Below are 27580 nucleotides of genomic sequence, written 5' to 3'. Positions count from 1 at the left end.
AGGTAATAAGGAAAAGTTTTGCGTGAAGTCGTCGTCTTTCCTTCCGATCCTCCATGGCACATACGAGTCAACTTCCAATCTCATTGGAGTCTATAAATAGATGTTGCATCTATTCGCATAACCGATCGAGGATCAATCACAAGGTGAACAGCTGGTCCGTTGTAAATCGTCCCGCTCGAAAACCGCACTGGTATTAAGCAACAAAAGCTTCCTCCAGTGTGCCTAAGTCTATGGAACAGGATAAGGGAGAGAATTTTATTTGCAGAATTGAGGAGAGTCATGCTTCGACAACTTTTACAGTCGAGTCTATATCTCTTATAGAAAAAAATCCGAAATATTGATTGGAACCTGCGTGACGTACTTGATGAACTCCACCGCAATTTCAACTGCAGCCTGCGGTGAATCGATGAGTATTTTAGACAATTAGGATATTTTGAACATTTTAGGCATTTTGGACATGAGAAGGGCTTATGTGTAAAAGAAATTGATGATTACAAATATTTTTAGAGCCAAAACGGCTTTTAAGATCAGTGTGATGCCTTCGGTAAAATTGTTGATAATAATTTCTATCCTTCTCAAAAAACATACACGGTAAAAGAATTACGTCTCATTTTATTAGGGTGGCAATTTTAAAAAATCGAGAATAGGGTTAGGGTTTGCCAATTTGCTGGGAGGATTTAGAGGATTTTCTTCCGTGTACGGGTACGCGGCCCAGAAAGATTGGCCTTTTATTTCAATGGCTGATCTAATGCCATTCTTCCCTTGGCTTACTCACAGACCGGCCTCTTACACCAGCGGCAAAACTACCACGAAATAATATGGGCTTTTTCCAATCAAATTCAGATTTGCGATATGTACAAAGCAAAAAGTGAACGCACAGGACTTGTAGAGTTTTAAAAAAACTAACCGTCTTCTTTTGGGTTTAATTCGGTACTGTTCTTACAATTTATCAGTCCTGGTCTATTGCCTATCTATCGATTTCGTATGACAACGCAATCGTGTACCAAGAGGTTTAATTTCTTCTTACTCTCGCTCTTTTTTCAAAAGATTTTTTATGTGCTCGTTATAATCCAGCTATCGTATCTTTGGATGTTTCATTCAATTAGTTTTAGTTCTACAACTGTAGTATAATTAATTTAGATAAATTTGAACATTTAGATGAAAAGGCAGAATGAAAAATTTCAAATGCTTACAGCTCATTAATATTTTGTTGAACGAAGAACAAAATACTCTAGTTTATGAAAATATCACTTCAAATATTTTTCCATAGTAAAGTGGTTGAATTTGACTATAATTTAATTAATCGCATACCCGCAATGATGCCACCCAAGCACTTCCCCAATACACCCGACACTAAAATAAACAAACAATGTGATGCTGTATATGCTTTGTGGTTGTTATTTTGCTTGTTTGTAGGTATAACTCTCAGGAGTCACGTTTAAAAGCTAGCATGTACAAATTTAGTCTTCGTTATCTATCCGATCACTGTTGCAAGAAGATGACTTACTGAAGTGTATCGACCAACAGCAAGCAGAGTTGCGGTAAGACTCAACGCAGCAGGCGGCGATATCAAGCATAATAGGTTTGTATGGTTTTTTATGTAAAACCTACCTATTCGACTGCAGCATTCCATAGCAGGCAAACAAACAGGGGAAGCCGGTGGATTAGGATCGCTCGTCTGTGTGAAAAGCACCGTCATACAGGCTTGTCTGTAGCACTGCTGAACATGTCTGGATATATGAGTGATTCTGTCCGTGTTAGGCGCAGTCGCTTCCAGACATTGGGGCACTGCTAAAAATTAGTTGTGCTACTAGCGTGCGTTGTAATACATGTTGCTTGCTAGCGTGCAATTTTTGAGAAGAAATAATACGGAAACTATAACACTGGTAAACAAAACCGAAATAATGCTGCTCTGAGGCTACAAACTAGTTTGTAGCTTTTTAAAAATTCCTGTAAAATTTGATACCTCTACCCAGTGTAAAACTGCTTCAACTTACGTCAAAGTATTGCATAGTAACTGCTAGCCGGGTTTGTCCCTTCAACATTATGTTTACGGGAAAACTCATATGAGCCTTCGAGAAAATGTTGGTGGCTAGAGGTACCAAAATTCACAGGAATGGTTAAAAGGTATAATCTTTTATTTTTTCTAGTTTGAGCATTAGGGCGTGTTGGCCTGTGTAATCATCTCGTGTCATCAACAAATGGCAAAACGCAATTATGATAAATTGAACAAACCTGTCACTATTCTCAAAATATTTAATTAGGGTAGTTTTTTTGTTCGAACAACGTTCAAAATTGAAGTTGTTGTTATTTGTCTGTCACTCGCCAAAACATAGCTAATACCCGATCAGAAGAGCATAACTAAAAAATTACTAAATTCTATCAACATATTTTGATACAATTTTGTATTTTTCCATAAAATTTTGATGACAAAATTGAATCTGAATGAGTTATAATAACAAAACCTGCAATGAAGTAGTTCCAAAACAATTCTAACTAATTTTTCGGTTTCATCAAAACAATGTTTGTTATTATATTGCTCTCTATACCCTAGTAACAATATTGGTTTTATCAAAGTTTTATAGCCCTTAAGAAAGCCAGAACAGCGCTATAAAACTTTGATAAAACCCGTTTTGTTACTTGGGTACTATCTTATTTTGTTAGAAAGCTGATACATTAGTAACAAATTTTGATATGTGTTTGATACTAGTAGAAACATTTCTGTTATAATTACTGTTATTTTAACACCTAACGGGATCAAAATGAAAACACAGGTTTTTCCCGTAAAAAAACTAACAGCTTCTGTTACATTTTTGTTTTTTCTTTCTGATCGGGTAGTGATAAGAACTACGCAAAAAATGTATTTATGAAATATCTTTATTCTTCTTCGTGTTATTGTTTTTACCGCGTACGGTATAACGATCAAATATATTTTAATTTCTCCGCCTTTTCTCTTCTTTATTGTCTTTATATTATTTATTGTCTTTATATTTGAACGCACAAATGGGCCTCTTTTGACTTAATTATCAAACGACTTTTCCGAACTGTGTATTTGAATCGATTTAGTGATTTAATCTGCGTTTAATGTGTAATTACTGAATGACTCAATCACAACAACGAACAATCAATTTACATGCTTCAAACTAGCGCGAGTATCATAATATAATCGCTTCTAGTAAAAACCAATTCTCTTTTAAAGATTTTTAGCCTCACTTTTTAAGCGCTTGGAATAAATGTAGACTTGCACATTCTATAATTTGCAAGGTAAGAAAACTCAACAATGTTTATTGGACGTGTTTCTGACCCTGGAAAGCTGTGGAAACAATCGTCAGCAGGAAAGCAACTGGTACTAGTTCCCCGCACCGCCGGGTATCGGTACCACCGCTTGCAGCTCGAAGCAGCAGCTCCTAGGACAATTAGCAGATAAGGTGAAATAGATACATTTTTGCAGAGAAGATCGGCTATTGAAGGTAGTTTTTTGGGGTTTTTACGGTAAGCAAAGCAAAGCCTTGGAGCTAAATTCCGATTCGGAACTTGACTTTCTGTTTATTTATACACAGACTTCGCAGCCGACTCTTTAGTGTACAGGACAATTGCGGGGCCAGCGTTACGATCCTACTGACACTAACAGTCTCTCCCGAGCCGAAACTCGACCCTACGTCGACTGGCTTGTTAGGCCAGCATCGCACCTCGAGACCATCTGGAAGGTTTTCAACGGTGTCGGTTGTATATTTTGTCCTGCAATGTTAATTCTCTCGTCCAATATGAACGAAGAAATAACCGACGCATGCGATTCGGGATACGGAATCTCTATCGATTTGCCGTCAGACACAGGCGAGTGCAAGGTGGCACGGGTCGGAAAAGCTGCCCACAAGCCCTGATCTATGGGGCAAAACTTTACCCGAATGGATATTCAGGTCCCTGGGTTGTCTTCCTTCGACCTAAAGGAAATGAGATTACTGTTTTTGAGATTTTCACGCTGAAGTACCATATACGGCGTGGTAATCGACCGAATCTAACCTTTGAGGATCTTCTGAAGGCTGGAACCGGCCATTTCAAGGACTCCAGCCTTCAACCGGTAAAGATACTGGATTGCATGCAATTGCACTCAGTATCGCTCGACAAGGGTGTTTAAACTTTTTTTTTCCTCTGCGTGGACTCATCACTGCGACCAGAGACATTTTGATCTAATGTGATATAGCCCAGGTGTTTTCTGTACTCCGCACTTCTTATCATTGGCAGTATCACTATGTGTGATACGCTGATACGCTTTTTCATTTATATCCGTGCTTGTGTGAGAGAGTTTACCCTTTCATTTCAAGCTTACTGCTCTACTATACCGAGCCTCTTTTCTATCCTACCAATATCGCCAAATTACAATTCCCTGAACTGAGGCTACACCTAACGTTCATCTCTGGCCAGGTTTATTCTAAGAGGGACTTATTATGTCAAGAGGAAGGAGTCTAAATCGAAACCTCGTTCATCGTGCCAATATCGCCAATTATAATTCCCTGTAGAGGGTAAATATTTCTGAAATCAGTTTTATTATAAGAAGGTCAAGAGGAAGGAGTCTTAACGAACCTCGTACCCCCTACCAACACCGCGTCACAATCACAATTCCCTGAAGAGGCACTCAATGTTTTACCTCTGATCAGGTTTATTATAAGTAGGACCAGGGATATTATCTGCTCAAGTCAAGTGTACATAGAGTCAACTTTCCGTTTTCCACATTGAGAAGAACGCCTGCAGCCGTTGAGAAACTCACCAGCACAAAGAGGAATGACGCGAACGATAAAAGAGAAATGATAGTGCACAATTTCACTCTTTGTTTCTTCTTGTACTGAGAAATTGGTTGCGGCGCTTGCCGCAAGCGCTAGAGCATGAGACAAAAATACAAGCGTACTCTCATCTCTATAATCCTTGTAGTAATGTGGTAATTACCACTGTCAAAGGCAATTTGTTTTAGACCGGGAATTACTGTGTCTAAGATTCTCGTGTGTTTTGTGTTTGTCATTATTACATCAATATTATTACGTTTGATTTGTTAAAATAATATTTAAAAACAGTATAGGTAACTTTCATTGCCTATTAAGAGATATTGTTTTGAAGTAGAATACTTCTCTCAGGAAGTTCGGCTACATAGGGATGTGAAATGAAAATCTAAAACCGAAAAAAGTGAAAAATATGTCCAATTTCAAATGCTAATAAATCGGTTAGTATTCGATGGATTTCCTTCGTTCTTGCAGCAATAGATTGGAAAATCTTCCAAGATTCTTTCAAAATGCATCTAATTTGTAATTTTATTTTTCAAACTATTGTACTATTGAAAATAGTCAAGCCTTATCAAAACGAAAAATTCGGCCTCTGATTGGTCGTTATATGATTGCTTCCCAAGCACGGTCGCCAGAATCATAGACCTTGCCATTTGAAATGTGCTATTTGGCCTATATAAAAGCCTGTTTCACCCGAAGTCGCTCATTATAATTCTAGACAGCAACAACAGCAGTCCTCCCCTAGCGGCAACAGTGGATACAGCAGCAGTAGCAGTGCAGCGGACAACGGCCACAGTTGTGGTATGGCAACGGATAGCGGAGCGCGTCTCAGCATCGAAAGCAAGACCAGGTGATGCAGGGCAGCGGATACCAATGGCAACGGAAGCGTCCACTACTGTGGCAACGGGGATAGCGCAGCGGTTGACGTTAGTCTCAGCATCAATGTAAGTAGGTCCAGCTGATGCAGTGTGGCATTTTAGTGAAATGCTGTCTCTGAGCGATAGCAAGCACACTAGCAAATGCATACAATGAAAAGAACGTTCTGGAAAGCTTTTCAGTGTTTATTTTCCCCCAAGGGATACTTTATTCGCACTACCAGTGATAACGCAAAGTTGTGATCGGCATCTTATCAGACATTGAATTAAACAACAAATTGTCCTTTTCAGGATGAAATAAAAACCTAATTAAAGAGTAAATATTTTCTCTTAAATCAATTTACACTTTCAAGAAATTTGGGACAGATACATATTTTGCTTCATCTCCGTATCTCAGAATGTACTGAATGATCTTTTGCTTCAGTCATGAGCACAACATTCGAAAAGCTTTCATTATCAGCATAAAAATTAATTTTTCGCATAATCAATCCTTGTTGATGCGCGAAATTTTACTGATCTGATTAGTCGTTAATATGATTGCTTCCCAAGCACGGTCGACAGAATCATAGACCTTGCCATTTTAAATTTGCTATTTGTCTGTATAAGAGTAAGGATGGGAATTATCAACTGAAATGGCTATCGATAGTTATCGATGATTTTCTCCTACTATCGATAGGTTTTTCATCGCCATATAAGAGCCTGTTTCAGTCAAAGCCCCTCATAACAGTTCTAGACAGCGACAACAGCAGTCTTCCCTTAGCAGCAGCAGTAGCAGTGCAGCGGATAGCGGCCACAGCTGTGGCATGGCAATGGATAGTGCACTAGTTGCAGCGGATCTCAGCATCGATAGCAGCTGGGCCAGCTGATGCAGGGGCAGCGGATACCAATAGCAGCGTATAGCGGCCAAAACATTAGCATGCCTACGGATGGCGTAGCAGTTGCAGCGGGATTAGAATCGATAGTAGCTGATGCAGTGAGGCACTTCATTGAAATGCAGTCTCTGTGCGATAGTGGGCACTAGTAAATGTATTCAATGAAAAGTTGGCTCATTTTGACAACACATGAGCCGTCTAGTTTCGAATGTTAAATCAGCTTTTTACTGTTTATTTTATCACAAGGAATACTTTATTCGCACAGTCAGTGATAACGCCAAGATGTGATCGGTATCTGATCCGATATTGAATTGAACAACAAATAAAAAAATGACTGACACGCAAGCAGCCGGGTTTGCTTGTAAAAGTATTCTACTTCATCCTTGCGGACGTGACTTTGCACACAACCCTCCTGTGATTTTTTTCAATTGAAATGTTTGTTGGTTTTGTGATGAGAACATATCAGAGCTTAGAAATATGATGATGTGCTTTAGCTTGGCTCCTGCGTTTTAACCTTCCCGCGGGGGCATTTTTCAACCTCATCATTTGATTTACACGTTGTGTAGGACTCCGACTTTCAACCGGTAAAGCTACTGGATTACATGCAATTGCACTCAGTATCGCTCGACAAGGGTGTAAAAACTTGCACGCAATCGACTCTTTTCGCATGGCTTTCGCCTGGAACGCTCTGTCGAGCTATGTATTCGTTATCAAAGTGCGGCTACCCGTGCGTTTGTTTGTACCGCGGGTAATGAACTGTCAAGAGTGCAACCACCTGGTTATACGGCCACCCACTGCAGCAATAAAGTACGTTGTGGCCAGAGCTGCGAATTTTCACTGTCAGCAATAGAAAATCAGTTGAAATTGAAGGCTGTGAATATCGATTTTAGCACGAATGAGCTGGAAATGAAACTACGTTCTGGTTCAATCGGTTAACAGTGATAGGTACTACTGACTACTGCGATTTCGGACGTGCTGTGTTGTTTTAGCGATGTTTACGTGTTTGAGGATGCAGATGCTTATTTACTTCATCGGTTTTATGCATTGGATTGGCTCAGATCAAATATATTCAACATATTTTTAGACAATATCATTTTTTTCGCTGACATGACTTTCAATGAGAATTGACACGGGTGCCACTCAATATAAGTCTCAATCTGCGAGAATGAAATTGCTATTGTGTAATATTCATTCTGTAGTTTCAAAACTTCGCAGCTCAGGTTGTGGCAAATGTTGTGGCTCGCTTAAAGAGCACTTTCGCAGAAATACTAAAAGAAGGACTAGTTTCCCCGAACCTTTTCGAGGTTTGTTTTTCCGATGAGCCTGACTCTGACTGGAAGTATTGAAAGAGAAAAAGCCTCTCTTTCTCTGAACTGCCTAGAAAATGTCAAAGGAGATTCCCATCAGAAATTACAAATACAGGTCGGACTCGATTATAATCAAATTCTCCGGATAATCGAGCCATTTTTAATTTTTTAATTTTTAATATCTCTTATTTAGAACAGTGAGTTTTCTATTACAGTATGTTGTAAACAATACATGTGCCGACGAAACAAATTAAAAATGGTCTTTAGACTGTTTGTCGGCGTTTGTTATACATACATACGTAATAATAAATTATGTTATATTGATTATCTCGAAAATGTAAAAACCAAATAAAATAAATCAAAACTACCATTAGAAAGGCAGCTTTTGCTTCGAGAGATTAAAAAAAATATTTTGTAGAAAATATAATAGAATTTGATTTGATTTAGGTATTTATCTGTTTTGTTATCTTAAATATTAAAAAGAATTGAAGTGTAACATATACAGACCCTGTTCGATTTTGACAACACTTATGTTTTTTTTTTCTATTTCCTAAGTGACCAATAACGATCTAGATGCTCGATATGGCCTCTAATGGGTTACTTTGCGGATTTCAAATCGTTATTGATTTTGCTTGATGAGTTTTGATTCAATAATCCAGGAGTATCCGGAACACCACCGAAACAGGCCAGCTTGTGATTCTTAGTACTGCATTTATCATGGCCATTATATTACAGAAATATGTTCCGGCCATAAATTCAAAACCGGTTGACCAATAGTGGTTGTCCTCATTGGCAACTAAAAACCATAATATCTTGCTTTTGGAGGTTGTTGAGTAAGAATTGGTTGAGGGAACGACGAGAAAACTGCTAAAAACGAACTACCTAAACAGAACGGGGCATTGTTGTTACAATTTTGAACAACCCGGAAACTCCCAATGACCCGGAAGACAAAAGTACATTATAGAAATACAGAAGAAAAAAAATACTCCGGATAATCAATCCATTTTCTCCGGATAATCGAGCCCCGGATAATCGGGCCCCCGGATAATCGAGTCCGACCTGTACTATAAAAACTAAGAAGTAATTCAGAAAAGCTCCTCCGGGATTCACAGAGCTCAATTCCCACAAAGAGCCCCCAGCACTTCCAGAATCATCAAATTGCTTGTTCAATATTTTTCATTATTTTTCGTCCAACATTCAGCCAGAATCTTGATTTTTGGGGGTTTCAGGCATTGTGGACTGGATTTTTGAAAAGTTCAACATAACTGATCCCCTTAAAAGCCTCCTAGTAATGCCACCTACAGTTAAAACGTTTTCAATGGGTAATTCATCTGCTGAAGTGAAGAATTCTATCTCTGCTCTACTCTTTGATAAACAAATACAAATGCGATGTATTTCACTTCAACTATGGACCTTAACTTCTATGATTTCAATCGGCGAATAATGACCGAAATACCTCTTACAGAGGAGTACCTTTAGAGATTCAGAAAGGCTATTCTACCTATGGAGCCATCCACATACCACGTGGACAGATTTTTAACGATTTTGACCCCTCGTGGACAAATGCCCATATAAATTCTTTTTTTTTTTTTTTTTTTTTTTGTAGGGACCGTGGACATTACACAAGCCCCTCCCCCCCAAGCTGTCCACGTGGTACGTGGATGGCCCCTATCGTATCAATCTCAACTCGATTCCAGGCATCGAAGTTGTCGCTTGTCAAATGGCAATACAAGATCATCGACGAGATTTCATACGCGTGATAACTCAGATTATGTCCAACCGCTACGGGTTGGACGCACATCTACTGTGTGTTGTGCTAACGGATAGTGATCATTGCATTAGTTTTAGGTCGTAGTCGGCAGTGAGGATATAAAAATTGCCTTCAGTCATAGAATACCCCAGAAATGAAATTTATTTGGCTCCGAAACAAAATACTTCCACAATTATACTTCTAGTGTTTTTCGTAACAGTTTAGGTTCCTTCGGACACAATGTAGTTGGCTAGCTCCTTTGGCAACAGCAAACGTACGCAATCCTGAACGATGCTTTTGGACGGTTATTTAGTTGACGAAAAACTGAAATACTTTCGGCACATCGTTTGTATACCTTCAAACAGTGTGCAACGCAGTCCATCCCTTTTTTCACAATCCTTCATTACATTACCTACGCCACGCCGCCTGGTTTTTGCGTTAGTTTTTTTTTTGTTTTGTTTTGATAGTGAATGGTTACTCTAGCTGCAAATGTGTTCCAGCAACCTTCAACCTAATTCTCGAACGATTTCAAGTCATTTAAACGACGCATCTCTTCCAGGCTACATATCATTCAATAAAACATAAGTCTTGTATGCGAAGCTACGAACGCAAAGTTGACGTAAACCGCCTTACAAATTCAAACAGTCGAATTGTGAGCTAACCTAGCGCAAACCTAGCAAAGAAAAAATTAGCTCCGAGTTGCTAACTTGCGATCACTCTCGAAGTAATGAAACAAACAGTTTTATGTAATTCCATTTCATCCTTGCGATCAACTTTTGAGATTAGAGAAAAAAAACTTTTTTTTTTCAATAAATAAAATGTTTTTGACAAAGTTGTAGACAGTGATCCATCCTCCCAGAAAAAGTACAAGACAACAACACAGCTGAACATCGATAGTTGATTGAAATTTAAATTAATAAATAAATTAAAATTTGCCAAAAAAAATATTTTGCTCAGATTGTTTTTAGTTTTTTTTTTTGTGAAGGACAAACTACTAGCTACTTACGGTGTATATTTTTTCCTGCGAGGACAAAATCAATGTCTACAATATTGTCGATGGCATTAAATAAATCAAATTTTATTTTTTTCTGAAAAATTTAAAAAAATTTCGTTTCATTTTTTCATGTTTAGACAACCATCAATATTTTGCTAACCTTTTGTAGTTTCTATTGAAAAAAAAAATTAAAAATGAGCTTTTCGAGGTAAATATTTTTTTTTTATTTATTGTGTTGAAAAAATAAATTATTTTTCTCAGAAAGATTAGAGTATTCGTGGCAATTATATCGCCACCAACAATTTTCGTTTTTTTCCGCTAAATACTTATGACCTATGACCAGTGATCAGAAATACATTATAAAATTTGATAGATTTTTTTTTCTTGGCCCGTTGAAGGGTTGAAAAAGTATGAAAATTGGAACGTTTTCTGTGGAGTTGCTCATTTTTGGTATTTTCAACATTTTGTGTAGATTTTTTGTAGTAACGAAAAACGTACTTGAGATAGTAAGCAAAATTTATGAAAACAAATTTCAATCTCTAGAAATTGGAACCGATTAAATCGATTGCTTGTTGATTTCTCCTTATGCAATTGTATAAAATTACGCAATTGAATAAAATGATATATTCACACTAGAACGAAGAAACTATTCTCCATTTGCTTCAATTATCGTAGACAAGTGGCAGATGAATATTGTGTGTTTGGCAGACCGGGTAAACTTCTGAGAGCTCAAAAGTTACAGTCATGCATAAAACCCATTTGGTAAAAGTAAACGCTTCTGAGACGGATTTATAACTAGTGCACAGCAACAAGAACGGCACACTGCAAACGATATGTGTAATGGTCTATGCCTTCTTATCATCTTGCTTGTCGATACCTTCCTTCCGAATCCGGAATCCGGTTTTCCGGGTGTGCATCTTGATTTGATAGTTCTGAAGGATTATATTTACACTTGCTTCCCATCGAATCGTACCTGCTATGCTATGATGTGATGCGATGCAACGCACATTCCACCGGCGTCAGTATCGTTAAACACCTCACCCGGTGCCGGTTTGCCACATTTCGGTACGCCGGATAGCTATCTCTTCTGATGGCTTCTTCTACATCCGAACCCGGTAGCAAACACACAAACAGATAGGAAGTGGTGGCACTTTTACCGAGGTCGACAAAATGCTTTTATGCTTTTCAATTTGCATAAATGCAACCCGAGATCGGATTCCATGACGAAAGATTTTCGCATGTTTGGATGATTCATCCGTTGCTTGGCTTCCGGCCGGAGAGCGATGTCGTTACCAGAACTTCACCCCAGAAATAACATGCCGGGGGCGAGAGGGAATGAAGTCTGTTTACCGTATCGCATTTCAAAGGATAATTCCTCGGTCGTGTACTTCCACCCATACCGAAACCCTGCCATCGGCAAGCTGAACGCCGGGTATGGGGTAGGACTTCAGGTGATAACAAAACCATGAGAAACGACATAGAGCGAGCGAGAGATAGAGGGAGAAAGTGACATCAGAATGTGGTACTTTTCGGTGGAATCTGCACCTTAGAATAACTTTCTGCGATGAAGAATCCGCCTTAGTGTACGGTCTGATTGTACATTTTGGCACACTCGTCTAATGCGATTTTCAAATGTTTGTTTACTAAAACATACTCGTGTTATTTGACACAATAGCTTGGAGCAATGTGCAAATAAAAGGTTAAAATTTTGTTAGGAATTGTGACTGCAAATATCACACGCGGTGAGAAGAGTTGGTGATACAGAATAACAGTGGTGAAAATTTAATAACAGTGTTTACAGATGTAAAATAAGTTGAAACTGTGTTAGGTATAACTAAAATTAATAAATTTAATGAAAACGCTAGGAATATTATTATTTCGCTCAACAAAAAGTATAGTTACTATAGGAATCATCTTAAGTCTGAAAATTGATTCAAATTTTAGATCTGGAAAAAAAATAATCACAAGAAATTGGTATTTGCAGTTGCAATTATTTTTATCATGTAAAATCTTATGCTCCCGTGGAAGTTCCCTTGCCACTACAATATGTGGAGTCTAAAAAAACAAAAACATAGTCCTACGTCAAAAATAATGATCACGGTATTATTAAAATTTAATAATTCACTGATAGTCTGAACTTGGAAAAAAATTTAGGACTGCAAATAAAATTCAGGCCAGATAAAATTTGTATATCAATTGACATTACCTAAGTAAACATTCTGCGTGCAAATATTGACCTCAATCTTCAAATAAAAAGCCATATTCGATCGAAATATTCCACTGTAGCAATCTATCACACCATAGCTGAACGGAACCCACTTAACAATGCAGACCTCAACTGCGCCGTCATCCGGCTCATAAATCATCAAGTATCACAGTTAATATTTACGCGGCAGTTATCATCCAACGTCATCCCGTGCGTAGTGGCCCAGTTCTCGTGAACCCATTAGGCCTTTTTTTGGGCGGCTGATGGCCACCAAAAACCGATAACCCGACTGTTCGCTTTGGCTCTGCTTTCAACTGGGTCGGAGGGTTAGTTTAATCAAACCAAATACGACCGAGCTGCGGGTTTGGTGGTTTAATGATGTTTGGCAATTACGACAACCCGCGATGGTGCATATCCACTCTTCTTCATCTCCATTTCGTCCTCTTCCCCATGACCCACACACCCGTGGGGCTCGTTCGCTAAATGGAACCTCCCAAACGATACTGAAACTGGAAATTTAGTTAATTTGCCATTGCCTGTTATTCGGTTTTAATTTGAGAGTGAAATTTTAGCGCAGGGCAAATTATTAACGCGCTTTTCCGGGGAATCGTGGATTTCCGCGGTGGGAATTGAGCGTTGCGAGCGCAGACTCGCGGACATAAGCGGATTAGCCAGTCGGACGATTGAACCAACAATACTTCGGGGCCCATATTGCGCATTCTGCGGTTACGGCAAGCCAGATTGAGGATAAATGTTTTATCGTTTCATGTATTGTATCATTAAAATTGAAATCGAGTTAATAGGATCATCGCGGGGTTCCCCTGCACCGACGCCGTGCTGTCCTGCCGGGATTGTAGGACTGCAACAGATCCCGGATGCGATTTTCATTAGGCATAATGGTAAACAATAAAATAAAGTGGGCTTTCCGCGAAGGTTGTGTACATACATAAACAGACAAAGAAAATCGATTATTTTACAGGTGGGTATCGCGGATCTGAGGGCCGGGGAATGAACCCGTAATTGTTGGCGGATAAAGCTTGGTTTAGTTAAGTTTAACAAACCGTTTATGGTTTGATTTCATATAATCATCCATCAACAGTGCAGGATGTGCAGTGGTGAAAAAAATTCAATCTATTCAACATCGGTTGGACTGGAACGATTCATGGTGCGTTGGAATTTGATTGCATGTAGGAATTGTGTGGAATGGTAATCAATTACTTGAGTTAAAGTATGAAGTACCAGTTTAATCTGAGTTTTAAATATATCTAAAAAATTAATGGTATTCAAAATGCTATCTTAGGTTTAAGTTAATATTTAAATATATAATATATATAAATAAATAAATTTATTAATATACAGGAATTAGATGTAAATAAAAACAAAATTGAAACATAAGTTGGAATCAATTTAATGTTACACATGAGAAGCGAAAATAGATGAGCGAAACTTACTTCAGATAGGCTTTGAATCATTAAAAAAAACATTTTTTTTTTATTTTTGCGTATTGTCTGCATGTTATAGTTCCGTTTTATATCCGTTTTTTTTATAATAGGGGGATTTGTTAGTAGCTTAAGTATTTATGATAAATATTAGTAAATAATGAGTATGTGTGTCCAATCACAAATGGTGACTTCTCAACACTGTTAGAAATTTGTAATTCTAATTGTTAGGATTTGTTTGCTTTCGCAATTAGGACTTATCATTCGTAGGGATTTAAACCTACTTGTCAAGAAAGGAAAGTAAACTTACAACTAACTTAAATGCTAACTTATGGCTATACAGAGAGCTTATCGTAGCAATTGAGGATTGCAACGATTTTTGTCGAAAATTGTTAATAATTTTATTTGACATAGCTTCTAATGGTTCAACAACAGTAAGTCTATGTAATTCGAATGTACCAAACCAAAGAGGACGCTTCAAAATCATTTTCAGAATTTTATTCTGAATCCTTTGGAGCGTTTTCTTCCTTGTTGAACAGCAACTTGTCCAGATCGGTACAGCATAAAGCATTGCTGGTCTAAAAATTTGTTTGTAAATCAAAAGTTTGTTCTTTCAACAAAGTTTAGAATTCCTGTTAATGAGAGGATATAAACATCTCGTATATTTGATGCACTTGGCTTGTATGTTCTCAATGTGCTCTTTGAAAATAAGTTTTTTATCGTAAATTAGTCCCAAGTACTTAACCTTGTCAGACCAACTTAAAATAACCCCATTCATCTTGACAACGTGATTATTGTTTGGCTTGAGGAAAGAAGCCCTAGGTTTATGAGGAAAAATTATCATTTGAGTTTTAGAAGCATTGGGAGAGATTTTCCACTTTTGCAAGTAGGAAGAAAAAATATCTAAACTTTTCTGCAATGGACTGCATATGACACGAAGGCTTTTTCCTTTTACGGAAATGCTTGTGTCATCGCAGAACAATGACTTTGTGCATCCTGGAGGCAAATCAGGAAGATCTGAAGTGAATATGTTGTACAGGAGTGGGCCCAAGACAGAACCTTGAGGCACACCTGCTCTGACAGGAAATCTATCAGATTTTGAATTCTGATAGACAACCTGCAGAGTTTGATCAGTAAGATAATTTTTTAAAATTTTGATTAGGAAAATTGGAAAATTAAAAGTTTGCAATTTCGCAATCAAACTTTATGCCAAACACTGTCGAAGGCTTTTTCTATGCCTAAAAGAGCAGCTCCAGTGGAATAACCTTCAGATTTGTTAGCTCGTATCATATTAGTAACTCTAAGCAATTGATGAGTTGTGGAATGCCCATGGCGAAACCCAAACTGTTCATTTGCAAAAATTGAATTTTCGTTGATGTGTGACACCATTCGGTTAAGAATAATTCTCTCAAACAGTTTACTTATTGAAGAAAGCAAACTGATTGGTCGGTAACTTGAAACTTCAGCTGGATTCTTCTCCGGCTTTAAAATTGGAGTAATTTTTGCATTTTTCCATAATTTGGGAAAATATGTAATTTTGAAGCAGCAATTGAAAATTTTCACTATTTTTTTTCCGTGTTGGGTATTTTCGTCACTGCGACCAATTTTTTGATATTTTGTGACATTTTGTATTTTCACTAAGAAGGGAGATGTTTGATTAGTATATTAAAGATTCCATCGTCACCAGGTGCTTTCATATTTTTGAAATTTTTAATAATTGATTTAATCTCATTCAAGTTAGTTTCAATTATTTCTGCAGGTAAAAAATTCTGGGGAGAAATTAAATCAAATTGACGTGTGACTTCATTTTCAATTGGACTCACAAAATTCAAATTTGAGTTATGAACACTCTCGAACTGCTGAGCAAGTCTTTAAGCCTTTTGTTCATTGGATACAAGAAAACGTTCACCATCTTTTAAAACTGGAATAGGCTTTGAAGGTTTCTTAAGAATCTTCGACAGCTTCCAAAAGGGTATTGAATATGGTTTCAATTTTTCAACTTTAATCTCAAAATTTTGATTTCTCAGAAGAGTAAATCTATGTTTAATCCCTTTCTGTAAATCTCTATAAATAGTTTTAAAAACAGGGTCACGAGAACGTTGATATTGACGTCTGCGGACATTTTTCAAACGAATTAGAAGTTGAAGATTTTCGTCAATTATTGGTGAATCAAATTTCACTTGAGCCTTTGGAACAGAATAATTCCTGGCATCAACAATTGCACATTTTAATGCTTCCAAAGCGGAATCAATATTCACTTCGTTTTGCAAATCAAGCTCATTATTGAAATTTCTCTCAATATGAGTTTTGTATCTTTCCCAATTAGCCCTTCTATAATTAAAAACAGAGCTCATAGGGCTTAAAACTGATTCATATGATAAAGAAAAAGTTATTGGAAGATGGTCAGAATCAAAGTCAGCATGTGTGATCAAATCACTACATACATCTGTTAGCACCAAATCAATTGTTGATGGGTTTCGCATAGCGAAAATTTTTACTCTCTTTCACAGGACATGTGTCCTTTTTGTAAGAGGAGTCTCCACAAATCAGGCATTTTTGGTCCATGTTACAGATCTTTGAACCATGGCCATAACGTTGGCAAATACGGCATTGGGTGATATGCTTTTCACCTCCGCCAAACTTCCTATAAGCTTCCCATTTTACATGCACGTTATATAAAGCATGTGCTTTTTCAAAAAAAATTTAAGTTATTAACCTCTCTGCGGTTAAAATGTATTAAATAGTTTACAAGAGAAATTCCAGTTCGCTGACTGTTTTCGCTTCGTGGTTTTTGTTTCATTAGAATTACTTGGGTAGGGGCTATGCCAAGTAATTCTGTTAAAGTAAGTTTGATCTCATCAACGGTTTGATCGTTGGTGAGACCGTTCAAGACAACCTTGAACGGCTTGGCGTTCTTGGTGTCATATGTAAAAAATTTGTACATCTTGTCAGTTAAATACTGAACAAGACGATCACGACCCTTTATTGAGTCGGCTAATAAGCGGCATTCACCTCTACGGCCAATTTGATAGGTAACTTTAACGTCAGAAACAAACGTTGAAAGTTCCTTTTTGAATATATTAAATTCAGAAGAAATAGTTACCACAATAGGTGGAACTTTCTCCTTTTTTAAAGATTTTACATTTTGTATAGTTTCATTATTAATAACTTCCATTTCACCAGCTTCTTGCTCAGGCAAAATATCAAAAGGATTGTCACTACAGATACTCGGAGTGTCAGAAAGAGATGCCTCTCTTTTCCTCCCCGCAGCGATGCGTGGTTTCTTTTTTCGTCCAGCTATTTCAGGTGATAAGAAAAAAGTAAAAACAAATGTCAAATTCAAAAGTAGGTACTCTTGAGAAAGACTGATGGGAAATAATTTTCAGTCTTTAAAAGACACACTGACAAAACACAAACTTTGAAACTATAGGCAGTCAAAGACCAGTCCACAAGCAACAGAAAACACGTCTGATCTGTAGGACAATTCAAGACGCACTCTTTTGTATCCGTTTAATGTTAGGTTACGCTTGCTCATTCATTCATTTTGATCGCCTCTCTCTCTCTCTCTCTATTTCTCTCTATTTCTCTCTCTCTCTCTCTCTCTTTCTCTCTCTTTCTCTCTCTTTCTTCTTTCTCTCTTTCTCTCTCTTTCTCTCTCTCTCTTTCTTCTCTCTCTCTCTCTCTCTCTTCCTCTCTCTCACTCTCTCTCTCTCTCTCTCTTTCTGAGTATCTACTGAGTATTTACTAAAAGTAAAACTTTGCAGTGATATCTTTTTCTGCTTCTTTCATCCCTCACACAGGCCAACACAGGTTTTGCTCTATAACTTAAACTTTAAAAATCAAAGATTAGAGCTCTCTACCCGTTTCTGTGAATTTTGGTGTCTCTAGCAATCTAGACACTCACTGAAAAAATCATTTAAGTTTTTGAATGGCTCTAAAATACTCCGGAGTAAAGAGCAAAAATCTTTCATTTATTTTCAGTTTGAGCTTTAGAGCAAACCTGATTTGACGACTAGTCGACAACACCGAAAAAAGCAATTACTCTACAGCCTTTTGACGCACATCCGAGATTGCTAGGAGTATCCAAATTAACAGAAATGGATAACAAGCTATAATTTTTCGTTTTTTTTAGTTTGAATTTCACGACAAAATATTGTGCGCTTTTGTGGATCGTTATTATCTATAATGTTATAATATATTAACTATAATTTCTAAATTTGGGTCTCTAAATTTTCGAATTTTTAACCAATGTTGTTTTACTAATGCCAGATCAAAGCTTGTTTTAGTTTATGTTAATATTAATTAGACTCCCAATTTTCCAATACGTTGAGTTTACCGTTTCATCATCTTTTTACCCAGTCAATCACACATCGTATATCAATGTATGAAAATTATAGCAAATATATCTCAACGAAGTCGAAATCGTATAACACGCTTTTTAACATGCGCAGAAATTCATCTTTAATTGTATATCAGGGTGGAGTCTCACTGATTTACGATTGTAGGCATAGAGTTGTAAGACAGTGTGAAACAAATCACTTTCTATCGGATATTATCGTATATAAATACGTGTAAGAATGAATTGCATACCATTATTCCTCAGTACGTATATCACCTCCGAAATAGTACGTGTATGCTGTTTTTGTGCATCAAATGCAAGTTTTTATGATATATATGAGTGCGGATATTGGGATCAAAACATTATTATACGTATGAGAATGTTGACTGGGTAGTTTCCTTCTAAGGGCTTTTTCTTCGTACGGAAACAACGTTGGTTGTACTTCTGGCTGAGCAGTCACATAAGAGTAGAACGTCTTGTTTCTTCAGGGAAACAGATAACTTGTTCGTTTCTTGTCCAGATGCCATTTTGGGTAAATTAAATTTATAGGGGATCTATTGCGATGATGGTGGTCCCCTGGCCAGTGACGGAACATCGCATCGGAAAGTATACAATAAGTCGTTCTAAATTTTTAAGACTAATTAAAATCTAAATTCTAAAGACTAATTTTTTAGACTAATTATTAATTCATATACGAATTGGCGATTTTGCATGCCCGTGCGACTTATCAAGCAACATATTTGGACAATTTCTGAAAAAGTATTCCTAGTCTCTAAAGAATTTGGGAAACCACAATCGAAAATTATACGTGGTTTGAAACGTAGAACCTATCGGACAATCAAATGCTTTTCACTTTACCGATAGTTAAATTCTACGTGAAACTCACATGAAATACATATATCTACTGCATAAGATTCATAGGATAAATCAGCTCACCAGTTTATGATGAACTCAAATGACAATCACGTAAAATCTACGTGAAAATGACAGTGGAAAATATTCACATAACTTTTCCGGTAATTATAACGTGAAAAATTCTGAAGGCTTTATGCACTACCAACTTGGCTAGAAGCACCGTAAATTCACAGAAATGGTTAAAAATTATAATCTTTCTTTTTTTTTCAGACTCAGTTCTAGAACAATTTTTTTGTTTTTATCTAAGGCGAACCTGTGTTGTACCCTAGTGCTCAAACTGTAAAATATGAAAGACTATAGCTTTTTAATCGTTCCTGTGAATTGTGATGCCTTCAGCCAGATCGGAAGTGTGTAAGTTTTTAGAAATTTATATTTCGCTTCCCATACGTAGACGTAAAAGCGACGAACCTGACGAGCAATTATTCTGCGGCCTTTTGAGGCACTACTGTCTTTGTTAGGGGCACCAAAATTGACAGGAATTGGTAAAACCGATAAACTCACCAAATTAAAAGAGAAGGGGACGCCTTCATAATTCAGAAGAAACCGAGAGAAATATAATCACAAATTATGGCTGCTATTACAGAAGACGAGGCGAGCGGCGAGTTACTCGTCTGACCAATTTTGGTATTGCAGATGTCGAGTCGGCTTTTCCTAATACAATATTTTGCTCGCCTCGTTTTCTGTAAGAGGGGCCTATGCTTTGAAAACACTTTTTAACACCAGAAAAAAAAAAACACTATAAAAAGATTCTGATTTTGAAAATAGTTGTTAACTTAAAAAGAAAACAAATAAGAGATTATAAACAAAACAAATTCAGTATGGTAGTAAGCTTTTGTAGAAGCTAGAAAAAAAATCTTTTCTACAAGGTAAAAAAGTTAAAAAAACCATTGAAAACATTTTAACCAGTAAATAATAGTTGAAAATATAAAATAATAATAGAAAATAATTTTAATTTCAGGAAAACAGATGAATCTTTAAAAAAAAAAAAACAGGAAACCCCAAACAAATTAAGCTCAAACTTTTATCTTACGTCGAGAAAAGACCGAAAACTACTATCAAAAATGTATCCAGAAATTAACGTCAAAAAACTCTAAAACGTCTCTAAAACGTCTCTAAAATTAGAAAGAAAGCATACAAAAGTTTTCACTGGAAACACATTCCGCATATCTAAAAGAAATCAAGAAGAAAATAATCCAGAATATAACTTCAAGTGACAAGAAACACGTTAAGGAAAACAAAACAAAAATTCTAAATACGTAAGTGTAAGTGAGAAAAAATTGAAAATGAAATCAATTATAATTTTTTATACCTTTTCCTAAACAAAAAAAAAATATCTAAACGTAGTTCAGTTAACGAAAATTACTTTCAAAAACAGTTGAGACTAAACACGAAAATAATAATGAAAAATAAATTTATATGTAATTAACAAAAGGAAGTCGATTGTCATTTCCAAAATTTCCATGCATATTATATAGCACGCATAGGAACAAAGTACAAAAATATGGTTCCAAACGCGGCTTAAAATAAATGAAAATAGAATCGTCTCGAACATATCTCCAGCTTTTGGAAGTCAAACGATCAGAAATTTATATGATCAAAATTCAGCTGGAATGCCCAAAAACGTAAAACAGCATAATTGAGCAGAAAACACGCCTCTACAATAAGAAAAGCAACTAAAATATATCTTAAATTAGTATCTAATAACTTAAAAAAGCAACTGAAAAAGATGTTACGCCATGCTACCAGCCGAAAATAACCGTTTGGCTTATTAACGTTGTTGATCATCTAGGGGTACATCAGCTCCAATCATAAATACACGGATGGTATGTTGATGCACTTTCGTGGTAACGAACAAAGAAATACGGTTTTTAGTTTTGAGGGTGGATCAAAACGCTTCTATGTTTCATGTCCGACGTTTCGGCCTTTGGGCTTGATTCCTGTGCATAAGGGTTCATTCCATCTCAAGTGTGCACAGGTCATATGCCTGCTCTGATTTAGATCGAACTTTAGGAAATTGTTTTTAAGGTCACTATGCAAAAATCTTAGCTTTGGTGACGATTGAACCGCGACTCACTTCGTGGAATCCTTCGCCTTTTTGCCAGTTTTCTTTATGTCGCTTAAAACTAATATATGTTTTCTGACTAATTTCCTTTAAAAATAATGTATCAGTATATTTCAGGACATTAGGTATTTGTAACCATTGTTTAAAGAAAATGCGGCAGTATAACGAAAAATGGCAGTGGAGTGGTTAAGTCAGCTCCAAAGTGGGGATTCTTGCATTATGACTTCTTATGAACAATTGAGCCGTTGAGAGCAAAAGTGGTACATGTGCCATTTTTGCACTTTTTGGGTTTTTTGCATAAATTGATGCAGAACGCAGTAATGTACTAGTATGTCCAAGAAAAACCGAGATCTGACAACCTAAACCAAAGTTATAGCCAAAACAATTTCTGGTAAATAACATAATCACCATTTCGTTGAGAGCAAAAGTGGTACATGTCCAGTTTGTGCATGTTAGATGAATTATAAGTCGAGGATCTTAGGATATAAAACAATCATGTCTTCAGCAAAGTTGGTTAAGTGATTGAGTACTTTCAGATGAAGATCTGTCTGCTTTGGAAATTTCTCACTACGTGGCGCTAGTGTTTCACTTATTTCAGTATCAAATCGTATGCTGTTACCAAATACATATACACTAGCGCCACAAGGAGACAGAATTCCTTAACAAACAATCATCATTCAATAGTACTCAATCACTTGGAAAACTCTGCTGAAGACATGAATGTTCTATGTTTTCAGATTAGAGAGCTATAATAATGCATCATTCATGCTCGCACTGGACATGTACCACTTTTACTCTCAACGTTTTCTGGTTGTCATTATTTTTCCCATAGAACAAAAGTGGTACATGTTTTTCCATTGAAGTTTGTGTAAATTTCTCAACCAGAACTCGTTATGTTTTCATGTACCGTCTTTTGAAACCTTTCCAGCAATGATTTAGTGCAGTTATGTTGGAAAAGATCGTTGAAAATAATTTACTATTTGAGTGTTTTCGTTTATCGCGTCTCCTGAAAAATTTACCTAATGGCACATGTACCACTTTTGCTCTCAACGGCTCAATTCTTTTGAAACTTGTTGGTATCTTTTGTTCTTCTGAAGCAATATGTCTGTCTGTCTATCAATTTGTCTGTCTCCTGTTAACTAATACTAGGACGTGAATTGGAGTGAGTGAGTTCTACGTCCTCACAGTTTAATCTTGACTGCTTTAAATTTCCGAAGAGATAAGGTCGATACAAAATAAAATGCTTTCGCATGCACGAACAATTAATTCCTGCACCATGAGCATACCCGCGTGCACATTATTCCTTACCGAGCCTCAATCAAAACAAACTTATGCAAATGCAAAGAGCATATGGTCGTCTCAGAGCAACAAAATTTACGTGCATGTGACAAATTTGTTCAAGTGACTCGCTTCGGTCGATTGTGTGAAATTAAATTACGAAACATGCAAACATGTATGTGGCATGTTTTAAAGATTCCCTGTGTATTGGTGGCCATTTCCAACATTTAAGGACTGCTTTAACGGTCTTTATATTTGACAAAACAACCGTGTTTTCCGAATCATTTGCTTTGATTGGCAGGTTGTTTAAAACTGAACACTTACTGCATCTCCCATTTCAGATAATTGCTTTCTGAATGACATCATTCGCCGCTAACGGTCATTATGCTAATTGGTTTGATTTGAATTGGCATAATGCTGCATTTTAATCTCACGGGGTGCTCGTGTTTATATTTATTTTTATGTATGATTATTTTTCTATTTTTTCCTTTAATTGGCGACCGGTCATCGAATTCTCATCGGAGCAGTTTCGTTTATTATTGAGGTGACGTATATAACCTGTTTATCGTACCCGAGAGATCTTTTCGGGTCACGAGAACGAATACAATATGATAATTAATGTACCAACATAGAAACAGAAAAACCATCATAAAAAACATTCTCAACACCAAACTATTTTTCCGTATCCACATCTGACAAAAAGGGTTGACAATATTCTAACCAACTTAGTGAACTTCAGAGTGAAATTTATGCAGTAGCTTTTCGGGCTAGCATATCAGCTAACAATGGTCACAAAACAGAAATAATGAAGAAGTTTCCACAAACTTTTCATGCGAACATTATTCTATTTATTGCGCTTACTATTTCTATAAAGCTGCATTGCTTAACTTTTACAGAAAATTATGATGAAAGATAGCTAACTTCGTACCAGGCGTTCGTTCCGATATTATGAAGGGCAGATAGAGCAGCAAAAGTCACCCAACCATACCAAGTATCAAAAATGCACGGTCAATTTATCGATTTGCAGTACACAAAACCCTACTGACCGGTACATTGCGTTACCTAACAAATCGAGCGAAAAACCAGATTGTTAGTAGGTATAACCGATATAGCTAAAAATGATAACTTCACTGTACGGAGCTTGTTATAGCGTAACCACAAAAACCAGAGCATATTGTGCATGATAGAGTGTTTGAACATTCTTGTCCGCACCATCCCCATTGCATAATGTTGGGTTTGTTTCAAGTTACTATACACGGTGTTCCTGTTGGTATGCCCTGTCCAGGCGGTGGTCAACCAATGTCCCTAGCCGCTAGCGCCATACTATACCGAACGAGCCTCCAGTCCTGCTCCATCCCCTCTGTCTTCCTCATTCGCCAGTTGAGCGCGTGTTCCAACACCCTGCTAGCACACATTTAGTGGTTTCAGCCATCTAATTTTACACTGAAACACTGAAACCGTCGAACGTTACACAGGCCGGACATCATCGCTCCATTCTGCGGCAAAGGAAACAATGTAGAACTGCAGGCAAACTGTCGAATTTAATTGCACATTAGCGCGGTAACCGCCCTGCGAGCGCAAATTCTCGCTAATTTTACCAGTTTTGCATACTTCACTTATGACGCGGTTATTTAGATTGAATCCAAGGAGGCATAATTGAAACCGAAATTCATGGCTCAACAGAAAACTGTAGTAGAGTTCAAATTTCCAACATTATGGAATATTTGCAGTCGTTCGATAAATTAGACACTTCTTTAAAGCAGGTATTAGACGAAGCAAATATTTGCTATTTTGAAGTAGAATACTTCTCTCAGAAAGTTCGGCTACATAGGAATGTGAAATGAAAATCTTAAACCGAAAAAAGTGAAAAATATGTCCAATTTCAAATGCTAATAAATCGGTTAGTATTCGATGGATTTCCTTCGTTCTTGCAGCAATAGATTGGAAAATCTTCTAAAATTCTTCCCAAAATAAGATAATTATAATTTTATTATTCACACTATTGTACTATTGAAAATAGTCAAGCCTTGTCAAAACGAAAAATTCGACCTCTGATTGGTCGTTATATGCTTGCTTCCCAAGCACGGTCGACAGGATCATATACCTTGCAATTGAAAACATGCTATTTGGCCTATATTAGAACCTGTTTCAGCCGGAGCCGCTCATAATAGTTCTAGACAGCGACAACAGCAGTCGTCCTTCCTTAGCAGCAGCACTAGCCCTGTGGTTGGTCACCACGTCTCAGGAGCAGCGCGGTTTTTCTCAGCGTGTGTCGCCAGACAGCCATTATTCCCCCCGTGTTGGGGCAGCATGAAGATTGCCATCAGGACATCCAATTTTGGAAATCAAAATGCCTTTTTGAAGGCAAATAAACAAGTCATTGAAAGTTAGTAATTTATGTCAACGCAAGCAAGTATTCTGTGTTGCATCCTAGCAATTAAAATTTGTCGCACCCGTCTTATTTACTGAATGTGAAATAGCTTCCCCAGTGCATATTGTCCGTGTATCTTAATTCTCCCAATGTTAGGACAGCTCAAAGGTTGTAATTAGCAACCGATTTTGAACAGCAAAATGCTTTTTTGAAGGCAAATAAAAAAATAATTGAAGGTTAATAATTTTCTGGCAACAACACAAGCAGACATTCTGTGCGGGATGCAATCAAATTCTGTTGTAGTTGTCTAATTTTTACTTTATTTAGTAAACTCCCCACTGTAGGGGCAGCGCAAATGCTGCGATCAGCATAACCGACATTGAATAATAAACTGCCCTGTTAGAACGCATTCACAAAAGCAGTTAGTTCGACTATGCAGAGCTTATATAAAGACGATTCAATCAATCAGCGTAAACAGAATTTCGTCGTCTCCCAGCTGCCAAGTTGTCACATGATGCAACACGCAACAGCGAGCAAACGAAATCGCTTGATGTTACAAACCGCAATAAAATACGGGTTGAAACCGTTGCGTGTGTGAGAGCACCATCGGTGTTTATTCGCTGGATACACTATCTACTGTCTACTGAACGCAATAATCTGCTTACATGCGACATGGGGACGGGAACATTTTCTTCAACCAAGCTGCACAACACGACACAAAACATGTTATTTTGTTGCTTCAATGAGAGTGCTATCGGTCCGGCTCGACAGAATGTTCACAAGAAATCATTTTTGTGCATCCGTGCTACGAAACTAAGGAAAAACTTTAGAAACTGAAAAAAGAGGTGGAGCTTATCAAATGATCGCTCTGAACCAGAATGAAGTCACACATATTTTTCAAGTTATATCATTCCACCACGTACGTAAAATAATTCATTCCTATTTTCATCCCTATATAAGAGCCTGTTTTAGTCGAAGCCGCTCATAGTAGTTCTGAACAGCGACGACAGCAGTCCTCCCTTTAGCAGCAGCGGGAGCGAGCAGTGGGTACCATCGATAGCGGATAGCGGCCACAACTGTGGCATGGCTGCGAATAAGCGTAGCAGTTTCAGCGGATCTCACCATCGATAGCAGCAGGGCCAGCAGATGCAGGTACAGCGGATACCAATAGCGGCCACAACTGTGGCATGGCTACGGATAGCGTTGCAGGTGCTCAGCAGTTGGGCCAGCGTATAGCGGCCACAACTGTGGCATGGCTATGCATAGCGTAGCTGTTGCAGCGGGTATATCAGCATCGATAGTAGCAGGGTCAGCTGATGCAACGACACTCCCTCCACTAAAATGCTGTTTCAGTGTCGCGAAACTAAAATGCTGTTTCAGTGACGCGAAAAGCGGCGCGAACCGATTCGCTCGGCCGTAGGTTGATGTACAGCTCTACTGATGGCTGTACATTAACCTACAGCTGAGCGAATCGGTTCGCGTCACTTTTCGCGTCTATTATGGCAGATGCCTATTGGGAAAGTTGTATCAGTTTGTTCAGAAGAATATTATTGTCGGTAATATTACAGAGATGCGATTGCGTAAATCCGATTTTGAATTGAACAATTGTTCTTTTGAGAACAAATAACACACTTATTTGAAGAGTTAATAGCTTTTGGTATCAATAGCAGTATAGTGACAGCCTCAGCGGTAGATGCAGATGCAGCCGGTACTTCCCTGAGGCCGATGTAAAGGTAAATGGGAGCAGCACGGCGAAACAGTTCGGGTTATGCTTAGACGCGCGTCATTTTTCGTTGTTGATATTCCCCACATGAAACGACGCGCTTTCGTATGATAGCGGTGGTATTAGCGGTAGATTTTGCCTTTGCATTTGCCAACACTTCCTCCAGTAAAGCCGTGTCTAGTTTTCAATGTGAAAACACCTTTCTGAATTAATGAAGATTTAATTTTGAATTGGAATACTTCTCTCAGGAAGTTCGGCTACATAGGGATGTAAAATGAAAATCTAACACTGAAAAAAGTGAGAAAAATTTCAAATGCTAATAAATCGGTTAGTTTTCGATGGATTTCCTTCGTTTTTGCAGCAATCGATTAGAAAATCTTGAAAGATTTCTACCAAATGCATGAAATTGCAATTTTATCTTTCGAACTATCGTACTATTGAAAACTCTTAAGCCTTGTCAAAACACAAAATTCGACCTCTGATTGGTCGTTATACCGCGCTTTCCCAAGCACGGTCGGCAGAGTTATGGACCTAGTAAATTGGGAATGCATCATTTGGCCTATATAAGAGCTTCATCAGATAATAAACAAACATTTCATCGGATATTAAATTGAACAACTGAAATTTGAAGAACACAAATGATTATTTGAAGAGTTAATATTTTCTCGTTTTGCGCT

At 37.4% G+C, this 27580-nt stretch overlaps 1 protein-coding gene across 6 annotated transcripts in view; it reads left to right on the top strand.

Moving 5' to 3' along the window:
* LOC129729238 (uncharacterized) overlaps positions 1-26229 on the top strand; it is a 32102-nt gene extending 5873 nt beyond the window's left edge. The window contains exons 2-3 of one of the 6 annotated variants that reach the window (XR_008728661.1): positions 5491-5716; positions 9433-9650. The gene's annotated coding sequence lies outside the window, so the exon portion shown is untranslated. Of the gene's footprint in view, positions 1-28; positions 157-5490; positions 6261-6323; positions 6905-9432; positions 9651-26140 lie in introns of those variants that run through there. The other 5 variants (XR_008728662.1, XM_055687741.1, XM_055687739.1 and 2 more) reach the window with 5 other exon arrangements.
* Positions 26230-27580: the final 1351 nt, after the last annotated feature.

This window comes from Wyeomyia smithii, chromosome 3 (genome assembly GCF_029784165.1).
Source record: "Wyeomyia smithii strain HCP4-BCI-WySm-NY-G18 chromosome 3, ASM2978416v1, whole genome shotgun sequence".
Taxonomy (NCBI): domain Eukaryota; kingdom Metazoa; phylum Arthropoda; class Insecta; order Diptera; family Culicidae; genus Wyeomyia; species Wyeomyia smithii.
Note: the sequence above shows the minus strand (reverse complement) of the source record. Positions and strands in the feature narration are given on the sequence as shown.